Source organism: Mugil cephalus, chromosome 6 (assembly GCF_022458985.1).
Source record: "Mugil cephalus isolate CIBA_MC_2020 chromosome 6, CIBA_Mcephalus_1.1, whole genome shotgun sequence".
NCBI lineage: Eukaryota > Metazoa > Chordata > Actinopteri > Mugiliformes > Mugilidae > Mugil > Mugil cephalus.
Genome location: NC_061775.1, coordinates 4,696,784 through 4,708,799, shown reverse-complemented (window position 1 = coordinate 4,708,799; position 12,016 = coordinate 4,696,784).

Genomic DNA, 12,016 nt, shown 5'->3' with positions numbered 1-12,016 from the left:
ATATTTCTTTGTAGATGTCTGTTTCTAGAGACTATTTGTTTCCGTGTATTTGCAATGAAAACCTTTAATGTCCATATCTTGACTTCCTGTAGTGACTGAACAGACATCTAAGAGACTTATATGACGACTCCTAAAAACCCTACTTCAGCAAATGTTTGCGTCCTTTTACTTTTGAATGTGTTCAAGGAAGAACAACAAGCTAAAAGCAAAGAACTCACTGAGTCACTCCTCTCTGTGGTTTACTGTCATCAGGGGCTTAATAGTGTGAAGACAGCGGCTGGGAAATGATGTGACAGGGATGTCACGTTGGTTTGAGGAGTTCAGGCAGTCTGTCACAGACACATGTAAGAACAATTATATGCCACTGTGTAGCAGTTCAGTCACAAAGAGAACAGTCATGTAAAAGTGATGAGAACGTTTTAGCCATAGTGGAGCTACACAGATTCCTCTGTGTTCAGTCAAAAACGCGCCCTGTAGCTAAATGATGGTTTCAGCTAATAGTCTTTGTAGTCAATCTTTTAATCTTTTAGTCACTAAATAATAACTCCCACCATTAGTCTTTCAACATTTCATTCAAACATTTTCCCATAATAACACATTTTAACATAAGATCTACGAATGAAGGAACCATTTCAAATATTTACCTTGTGATGCAACAAAGTTTAGATTTATGCAGTGTAGATCTAATTAGGAAAAATGTTTTTCATTATATTCTGACATCAATTAGCGCACGTAGTGTAGAGTATGAGTTAACCTAAATGGCTGTAATTGGAAATGTTTTATAGGTCTTATGAAGAGATGCAAATATGCTGGAAAGTGGCCCTGCTCTACTAGCTATTAAGATCAGTTCTAGTCTTCACTGACTTCTTGCCTGGAACAAAACAGAGGTGGAGGCAACAATAATTCCCAGGCACCAGCAGCAAATATTAAATTCAGAGTTCAAATATTTACTGTCTTGTTGCTTTGAGGCTGGAAAACACCAGCCAGAGACGCACAGTGGTTGTCCTTCTGTGGTAGGCCTCTTCAGGTTCAAGGTGGGGACACGTCAAACCGACATCTGAAACCTACAGACTGTGACCTGTTATGGAAATATATCCGTCACCACAGACGTCAACTCACTTCACCTGTGTCCGGGCCAGGAAGGCATATGTGTACACACCGCTAGGAGGCGCTACAAACTGTCACATACAACCAGTGGTTGAGCCACAGATGCTCAACCACAACCAACAAAAAGGCTGACTATCGGCTTGCTGTGTCACGACCCTTTAAAACCACTTCTTTTGAGCACTGTGGATCCTGCCATTTACAATGACAGTGCATCGTTCCACCTGTTTACACAATCAGCATCAGATGTGTGGTGATGCATTGTGCAAAACATTAATGAATGTATGAATGAATGAATGAATGCATGAATGAATATGAAGCCGCATGGCAAAGTGTAGGGAAAGGTTGTTCTTGAAGCTTCATCAGACTGCAAACTTCAGTGCACACTGAGACACTGGGATGAGAGTCAGCACCTCCAGGTTCCTGCCAGGGTACTCAGCTGGAAAACACTGGATTGCTTCATCCATGTTGGAGGTGAGTTTCAGCTGAAGTGAAGGAGCTAAAATTTCTCTGGGTGTTGTTCATGAGTGATGTTAAAATGGAGCAAGAGATTGACTGGCGGTTTGACACAGTGACTCCAGTAATGCAGGTGCTGTGTTGAGTTGTCATGGTGGAGATAGAGCTGAACTGTAAGGCCAAGCTTTTGACCCAAGCTCTGTGTGGTGACCGGAAGAATGGCATTGTAGATACAAGTGGCTGAAATGAGTTCAGACTTACATATGTGGTGAGGATGTCAGACATCTGGAGATACCTTGTTACATTAATTGGACACATCCAGCTTGGATACCCTGGCGTAGACCCTGAATCTCGAGGAGGAATTATATATTCAGTTCCTCACAAGGAACTAAATGCTGATGCTAGGGAAGAATTTCAAACGTTGTATTACCTTGGCAAACAAATACAATCTACAGGAACTTAAGTCTGGCCTGCCAAACTTTTATACAATACAGAAGTTTTCATGTCATTCGAGCAGTGTCGGTGATATTAAATCTTCCACAGACACATACACAAAAAATAATTTAATAAATGAATGATTCCTGCTCCACAGGGGAACTGAAAACATTTGATTCTCTGATACAGTGGTTGTCTTCTCAATGGCATGATGCAGGGTGGCTCCTGAGGGTATAATTACAGAGATAGATGAATATAAGGGTATATATAATTACCTCTGGAGAAAGTTCACTGCAACTGAGCCCCACAGAAGTGTGTGTATATGTGGGTGAATTAAAGGGTGGTGACAGAGTGGCTGTAACCTGCATGCATCAGCGCACGCACAGTGTTGGGTGGCTGATATACATATTGTACGCTAATGGACGCTTGATTAGACGAGGTGGATGAGTCTGACCTTTCCTTTTTGTGTGAGAGCTGTGATGAGGCTGCCGTCAGACTGAGGAGAGAATGTGACCCATGAATACACTCAGATATATACATACATCAAAGACTTGTGTAAACACACAATCATAACCTATTCTATTCTAACCAGTGCAATTTAAAGGGAGGACGTCTGGGAAAGCACCCAAATTGGCTCCTCTCAGCGTTGGAAAAATTCTCTGTTCAACGGCTCTAAAGGTTGGTGTCATTAAATCAAACATAATTTATATATTCATGCCAATCTGACCTCCAACAAATAAAAAGTCAGATGCAACCAGTTGTTATAAGTAAGAATACTAGAAATACTGGTACTTCTAATGCTCAGTATTACTGTTTCTGCTTCTGGTAAAACAGCAACATCTTGTGCTGCAGTTTGTGTTTACGCTAAACAAACGAGATGCAAAATGTTAATTTGTGAGTTTATGGGAGGGTTCCAGTGAGGGCTTACAAATGAAAATGAATGGAAAGTCACAAATACATACACATTTCATCTACTGAAGGCAGTAATATTCCAAACCATGAAAGTGGACATTTTTCTGTGTTTGAGTGAAATGTAAACATTCTCAGTAGCCTCATCCTTATGCCTCCCTACATTTCATCACTTACTTGTCAGCATGCTACATTGTTAAAGGCTGCGCAGAAAAAGAAAGGGTTGCAGCGACGTGGCAACAAGAGAACAGCAGTCGAAATAAGCTTTTGCTAATGCAAATTGAGCAGCTACCAAATTATAATAAATTCACATGCATAGCAAGCAAATGTGGGCGAATGATACAGCTGACTGACTTACTGCCTACTGCTTCAGCCACGTCAAAACCGAATAGCAAGTCATCATTGTCTCCAGCGCCCTGAACTGTTCAAGAGCTCTGGAGGCAGGTCAGGGCTCTAGGGTGAATATGAAAACACTGTGTAGTTTTCAGTGATTTCATCTGCGAACTGAAACACACGAAGTCAGGATGTGCCTCTCGATCATGTAAATAAAAATAGAACAACATACTGTATCACCCGGGCTGATAGCGGGCTTGGAGTGCCAAATGAATGCATGTAGAGCAGCGTGTTGTTTGGTCTCAGAAGGAAAACTGTGGTGGTCAACAGTCCATAGTGGAGGTGTTGAGTTCCAAAAACTGTTTTCTATCTGCAAACTAAAAGTGGCCTATGCTTCGACAGTGACAACTTCCATCCATGTTTTGTGTTAAGCTTGTTTCACTCAGCGAACATTTGGGTTGGGAACTATACAATATTTATTTATGGGTTATGTTACCGTCTGAAATGTTTCGGCTGAAGGCAGCAAAACAAACACATGGGCCGGATGTGCACTGCCAGCGAGTTATAAAAAATAAAAGCATGTACAGCTTAAGACTAAATAAACAGCCATATTCAAACAATGAGAGGCAAAAATCCGCTAGGCATTATGCCTGAACACACTTTTAAGCCTGGACTCAGGCCAGCCACCTGTTACTTCCTGCTCCCAGCCTTTAGACTAAAGCAAACTAATCCCCATCCTACCTTAATACTTGATAGAAAGGATAGAAAGGAGTCTCTCATTTAACTTTCAATTAAAAGTATTTCCCAGGACGTGGAACCATTCCTCTGAGAAGTTTTCCTCAGTTAATGTAATCCAAACTGAGACGAACGGAGGCACTACTCCATGTGATAGATGCTAATTCCAGCTGATACCAGCAGGAGAGACGTGGATACAGACAGACAGGGACCGGGGAAGGAGAGTGTGATACAGGGAGGAACAGTGGGGAAGGGGGGAGGTTGGGGTGGGTATTTAAATATCGACCATTCATACAAGACAGTATGGAGCACTTACTCATGCACTGTAATAACGTTTTCCAGGCAGCTCTGGGTGACCTGCAGGGATGTGCTTGTTGTGTATTTGTGTGTATCTCGCATGAATTTAAGGCAAGCAACAATGTAACAAAACAAATTTGAACGGCAGAGTCTCCTTATCCTCATCCGAGGAACGTGTTTTCTTTTTCTGTAAGAGCAACGTGAAACGATGTATGTATCGGAAAAGCAAATGCAACGTGCACACATTTTATTTCATTATTATTGTGCCCATAAAACAGCTCAACTGTCTCTGCTTCCTCATCGTGCAACCTCTCATGCCTCCTCTGCGCTGGCAGTCAAACTAACGATGGCACATTTTAATTAACTGAGCGTAACACCGGCCCTTGGTTGATAAATTATGACACTGCGGATCCTCTTTATTTTACAAATGCCGGATAATGAGCTTCAGGTCATGTTTCCGCTGCCACTCAGTATTTAGTGTTCTGGGGGTACAGCTGTCAGCTTTTCCTGCGACATTCAATGTCTCTACGGCAAATAAGAAAAAGCCCAGCTTAAATCACCTCGCAAATGAACCCAGGCATATGTATAGGGAGGCGGACACTAAAAACAATACCGGGACTAATAGCTCAAATGCAAAGACTTCAGGGTGAAACGTAATTCATAAAATCCTCGAGCAGCCACAGGCGCACCTTGATGTCTCACGCCAGATCCAATTCTACCTCTGACTTTGCCAGAGGCGGAGGATTTACCGAGTTTACCTGGCAGCAGAGCTCCAGATAAGCGCCTCTGTTTCCCGTCCTGCTCCGTATCAGCACCATAACGAACCTCTGTGGGCCAATTAAGGCAGATATCATGGCTGTGATTGAATCACTGAGCTTTAATGTGACAAGAGCAAGCACATGTCGAAACACATTCATGTGTAAAATACATTTTTCAAAACAGTATTACTGTAATACTGTACCACATTTGTATGACTGCAGTTGTATTCTATAATTTAACCATTAATATGAATTTAAAACTTAGATTGTATTATAAAGTTAGAAGCTGTTTTTCTTTCCTGAAAAAATTTGGATCACAGAATATTCATTTTTGTTTTTTTTTTCTTTTGTTTTTTTTCTGAAGTGTTGTACTCTTTCGAAAACAATTATGTCTCTGTCCTGGAGGGACGTGATATTCAACAGGCGTTTGACTGTTAATGATACCAGGGAGTGTGCAATCCTCGCAGAGCAGCAGATTCTGGGCCTTGATGAGCTTTCTGTCGTCAAAACACTGCAATCACTGCAGCTGTCGGGGTCTGAAAAGTTGCAGATCAATGAGCTCAGCTGGGGGAAATTTCCTACCACAAGGAGGCTTTCACTATTTATCCCAGCAAATGTTATTCTCAGTTTGCGCGCTTGTGAGTTGTCATCCTCGCTCATGAATGGCATTAAAACTGAAAAGTTGGCGTGTCATGCAGAGGCCAACTTTGTATATGACTGGGTTTTATAATCAGACATTTCAAAAGTGAGTGAGACACAACATTTGATCCGCAGAGGCCTCTCCCTTCAACCCAAAGGACACAAAGGCCCCCACTACATAACTTCTGTTGTCTGGCTCAGGTTTGAGGGTTCTGCACAGTATCTTAGCTGTTCCAGCGACTGTGCTTTGCATATTAATGACATTGTTGATATTTAAAGATTTATTCTTTGCCTTTACATCATTGTTTGGGGTAACCTGGAAATATTTCAGATGTGGATGATGATACTTGCATTTTTTTTTTTTTTTTTGGCCCTCATTTGTCATTTTATCATTTGTCACATTCGGCACAATATTCAGTTGGTGTGACAGTTGGTCAGAGCTGGGCAAGTTTTTTTACCCTGCAACACACTAAGCTAAGCTAAGCTAAGCTAAGCTAAGCTAAGCTAAACTACAGGCAGTAGCCTCAAACGTCTCATACAGATGTTTGCCATCTTGCCGTCTAGCGCTTGAAAAAACATATTTCAGTTGTGTTGTAGTTTGTTAAGCTGTCTTAAAACAGCAACATACATACAAACAACATAAAATCTAGTCATGATTAAATCACAAATTATAAGGGACAACTAATGCCCCATAGGCTACTTTCTTAACACACTTTGTATTACCGCTAAATCATCTGCACAAAAAATTATACATAGACACTGGAGAAGACCAGTTTATGTGCCCAGACCACAATCTGCTTTAGGAATATACATATATACATAGTTGTGACATGTTAATTATTTTATAATAATTTTTATTATATTTAACTTTTTACTGTTTTTTTAAATAGTTTCTGTGAGAACCAACACTTCACTGGCCTTGTTCTTCACAGTCAGCAGCTGCTGCTCCATATCAGAATGACATTAGGCTTTTTGAGATAACAAGGTTTCCCCTGCTCTCCTTCATCATCTGAGGTATAATTAGACAGGTAATGGAGAGGGGAGCAGCTCTGGGCCCATCCTTCTTAATCAAAAGAGCCATAACAATGCAAATACTGACCCTTTGTTGATGCAGATGCCTAAAAGACTGATGTCATTTTAAGTTTCAAAGTAGCAGGGAGACAGCAGAGCCAGTGAATTCAGCTGATGATACGCACTTCCTAATTCACAGGAGGTGGAAAGTTATGAGTCGCCCCGGACGAATAAAATGGGCAATAAAACTGTGAATGAGGGCATGATGAAGGTTTGGCCTCCCTCCCCTCCACCTTCTGCCCACTGCTGCCCACCTCCTTCAAAGCCCGTCCACCCACTCGCTCACGAAATGGCACTGGCTGTCTGCCTTTCTCTCTGCTTTCCATTGTCTTCTGTTCTCCATTTTCCTCCTTCATTTACCTTCTTTTTCTACCTCTCGGCTTCTCCCACCCCCTTGTTTCTATCAGTCTCCCTCTTATCAGGCAGCCAGTGAAGTGTGGGGAATCTGTCTGCAGCAAAGACAACAGCAGGGGAGCACAGGACCATGAAATGTGGGGAAGTGAGACTGCAGAGACTAAGAAGCAGAGGCTGACTTACTGATTTAAGACCTTCAGACTGTAAAGGAGAATATTTAAGCAGAAGGTTCAAGGATGGACACTGAACGCTGCAACAGTAAAGCTGCTTGTGTCTGTGAAGGTTCATCCAGGTCATTGGATGACCATTAAAGAAAGGCAACTGGACTTGTAGAGTTTGTTGAGTCATGATGTCCAGTTCCCTTTCTTTAATGTTTTTAGACAGTAAAGCTGCTCGTTTCCATGTTGGGGATTATACTCTGCTTTCAAAAAGAAATGTTAGAAAGCCTCTGTGAATGTAACAATGAAAATATCCCCACCGTGGGATAAATTAAAGGATTATCTTATCTTACGCCGCTGAGCCTAATTCGCTGAATATGATCACTGCTGGAGGAATAGGGTCAGTCAAAGGCAGAGCACTATGCATAATTAAATAAACAACTAGTACATGTGCAGGGAGACATTTAAAAGACATTAATTAAACCTTTGCAATCAGTGCAAATGAACAATCAACACAGTTCATAAACTGGCAATTTCAGGCAACGCAGCTGAAGAACAGAGTACAAACACACAGCTGCTACACACCACTGTCCTCAGTAAGCTTATATTATGGAGAGGTTAAATAAGGAAGCAGAGGGCGACAAAAGGTTTAAGAGTGGAACAAGAACACACTGCACTATTCATTTAGTGCATTTATCCAATTACTCAATGATTTTTGTTCTTATGCTGTTCTCTCTATCTGTCACCACTAAAGTACAAGTGGAAATGGTATGAGTGGATGTATTTGAAAGTCTCAGTCCAGGGAAGAAGGCAACAGCTGCCTGTTTTTATTTTTTCAATGCATATATAGTGTAGTTGTACAGAAAAAAAATGGTGTGGTTTCAGAAACCTGAAAAAAACCTGAAGAACCTGTGGGGTTTTCCACTGAGAGTGAAAAGTAAAAGCCTGTGAACATGAAAATGGTTTGGAAAGAAACATCCCACCAGCCAGCATCTCTACAGCTAAAGCTAAGTAGATTATAGAAAACCTAAAATAAGTCTGTTCAGTTTACAGTGAACTGGCTTCTTCACCACCAAACATTAAATAACAATATGTTCACATATATCAAGTAGATTCACCAAAGTAGTAGTGTCATAGAGATATAATACTAATAATGTTTCAGTGATTTCTTGATTACAAGAAAACCTTCAAATTAGCAACAACCTGATTCAAATCATTCTGAACAGACTTTCCAACCACACTGTTTTCATGTACACTTTAATGTGTTCTTTGTTTCCTTCAACAAATCATTTTCCATTTGATCTTCATGTTTTATTAAACAGGTGTGACTCTGGTAATGGTGTTATTATTATAGCTAACTATATGTTTAACGCCGGGTTACCATGGCAACAGGCAACAGTGGGCAAATGAGAGTACGATGTAATTTCACCACAATACAGATACCCCCCAGCCATGACCCAGAGATGCTCGTGTGTGTGTGTGAGCAGACTAGAAGTGAAATTAAAGAGGGGATTGGAAGAAGAGATGGAGGGATATATAGCAAAAAAAAAAGAAGGATAAGGTTGAGAAAGCAGAGAGATGAAGCGCCCTGTTGGGGATAGAGGGGGGCTGAGTCAGGACCTGCAGAGAGACGAGTATTAGAGTCTAATGAAAATCTGCCTGCAGGTATTCATTGTATCTGCAGGCGTATCATTTCACGGCGAAGAGAAGAACACTGAAGTGTTTGCGGCATTTGTTTTCAACACATTAACTACCCGTGGATGTTTTAAAGCTTTTTTAAGGAAGGCAAGTTGAAGAGCCTGAACAGGATATTAATCCTTTAACTACATCTGAACTGAAGCAAGTAGGACATTTCTGTTCACACCAAGAATATGTCACACGGCTAATGGTGTCAGACTTTTGATCATGCTTTGCTTTGCAATGCATAGTGAAGCCCTGTGTACAAGCTAGGAACCTCAAGATCTTTTCTGAATGGAAAAATAACTATCAATGACCCTCAGGCTCCTTTATGAACATTAGAAGGAGTAGTTAGATCGCTACAAAGACGCAGACAGTGTTTTTGTTACAAACAAAGACATTTGTGTCAATAATATACATTAATTTAAACATGGTTATTTTTTGTTAAACTCATGATTAAAGCAACAAATTTTGTTATTATGACCCCAAACAAATTTGGGAAGTGAGAAAATGATCCAAAGTGTGAATGGTTGTGTGTCTCTGTGTTAGTGCTGCGATAGGCTGGTGACCTGTCCAGGGTGAACCCCGCCTCTCGCCCAATGACATCTGGGATAGACTGAGATGAGAAAATGATCAAAGCAGCTGAAATGCTGTGGAAAGCAGAATCTGAAGTGCTGTGGTAACAAATAATCTCACCCTGAACAGGACAGTCATTCACCCAGTAAAGTCAAAATACTAAAAATCCCAAAAGAAAAAGCGAGTAAACTGCAAAAATGGATTCTTCACCTTCAAAGTCCTGCCATATTGTTCTCTTGACAAGACCAGAGTTATCTACATTTACTGTTGATGTGAACTGAGTAGTGAGCTTTCTCAGCAGCTGAGAAAATATCCCTTGAAAGCACAAATATCCAACACTATCTTTCCTTAAAAAATATGTGGCATCTGAGCATGATTCTCACAAAAAATATATTTGGCCTTACAACATAACTTAAAACTATTTGTTTACCATGTTTAGTTCATTTGTATTTAAGGGTATATTTTTACTGTATTATTACTTGCATGCTATCTTCACTGTGATATCTTTTTATATTAATTTAGAAATATTCATAAATTTTATTGTTCATTACATGTTTGCCAAGTATCCCAGGGTTTAATTATTTAGTACAGAGTATGCCTTTGTGTTTTGTGATTAAAGTAGAAAAGAGTTCTTGGCCAAAGTTATTATAATAATTGAACTAAATTACTTTTCTCTCATCCCCAAAATGATTTAGTTGGGGTCAGTTAGAGGTGCTGAACACCTCTCGACAATAGAGCTGGATTACTTTGATAGAAACCAGGGACCGTACCTATTCCCATTGGAGCCCCGGTTGTCTGCATGGCTGAAATCAGACCTAGGTTCATTCACAGTTAATGTCGACATGGACCAGCATCAAGTCCACTGACAGGGAGTCGCAGGTTGGAATTCACCTCTTGGTCACCTGGGATACAACAGCCGAACGATACACAAAAGAGGAAACATACTAAATTGAAGAACTAAAGCACACGGCACAAATCTAACACCAAGAGGAGTTCATTCATACTGACGAATAGAGCTGGTAGCTCTAGGCTTGAGGAATAATTCACTGACAGACGAAACATTTCAAGTTCATCTGCATTCTGACCTGTAAATGTTTCACTAATGAGTTTATCTTGATTCATATCAGCTCACTTGATGTCATTAACGTGGTTAAATATTTTATTGGTCCATGTAGCTACTTCGGTTGGTTTTCCATTTTCCAAATCACTGATATGTTACAATATGAGCAGATCAATGACGAAGGAGTCCATTGGACTGCCTCTAACTTCTCTCAGGCTGACTTAGAGTCACTTTTAATGCCAAAAGGAATCACAAAGAGACGGGGAGAGAATAACAGGAAATGTCAGTACAGGGAGTATTAGCAAATGGCAGAAAAAATAAGTACGACTGTGAAGTCGTCAGGGTGACAAGACGACACCTTGGCTATCAGATGAAATCATCTGAAATGTCAAGTAAATGAAAGCCACGATAAAGAAAAAGTTCTCACTGAAATATCCTAAGAAAACACACAGTTTTCATTATAACAGTGCAGGAAAAAAATTCACAGAAACATTCCTCAGTTTAGTATTTTGGAAACCATAAGACAGAACAATAGGTGAATAAAATGGTATAAAAAACAGGAATATTAAAGGCAGCAGTACAAAGTAAAGGCTTCACCGTGGTGGGGGTGGGGGGCGGTCATCTCGTATGCTGGAACACAATTTAGTAATATACTCTTCAACTAATTCTGAAGACTTGAATCAGCTTTTCCACAGAGTGTGACCTTTTAAGAATGGTTATTGCACACCATGAAAACAATTTTGAGGAGCTTTTTCTTCCATTTAAGGAATGACAAAAAATACGAAATTAAAAATGAAACACCCAAATGAAGTGCAGCTCATTATCTGTGTTACTCGGCTGCTGCAGCCTTTTCGGGTTCATCTTTATTAATGCTACTTGTAATTGTGGAAGCACATTACTATCTTGAACATTATGCATATGCCTTTAAACCTGGGAAAAACACGACTGCGCTGTGGTTGCAGTGTGCGTGCTAAAGCAGAGTAAAAGTGACAGATATATTAAGGCTGCAAAAGAAATCCATAGTCTCTTCCACGTCTGCTTTATGGGAGCACATGGCCGTCAGCTCTGCACAGAGAAGGCACACCAAAATCTACAGCTAATCCTCTCATCGCTCTCCTAAATCTGCACCCAAACACTGTGTTGTCAGGTGAGGCGGGGGAGACGGGGTGAGGAGAGGAGGAAAACAAGGGCATGAAGATAAAGGAGGAGGCTACTGATACGAAATCACTGGTGTCTGTGCACTTTATAAATCTCAGCGTGTTGGTCGTAAAGGAGCAGTTCACTTTCTAGTGAGGGGCTTGATGAGGAGATCAATGCTACTCGGCTAAACTTTCGGTTAAATGTATATGTTATAAGTTATAGTCAGTTTAGCCTAGCATAACGCCTGGAAACGCCTTGGCACACACTACATAGGTCACAAACACTGTGTTATAGAGCAAACAAATAAGCAAGAC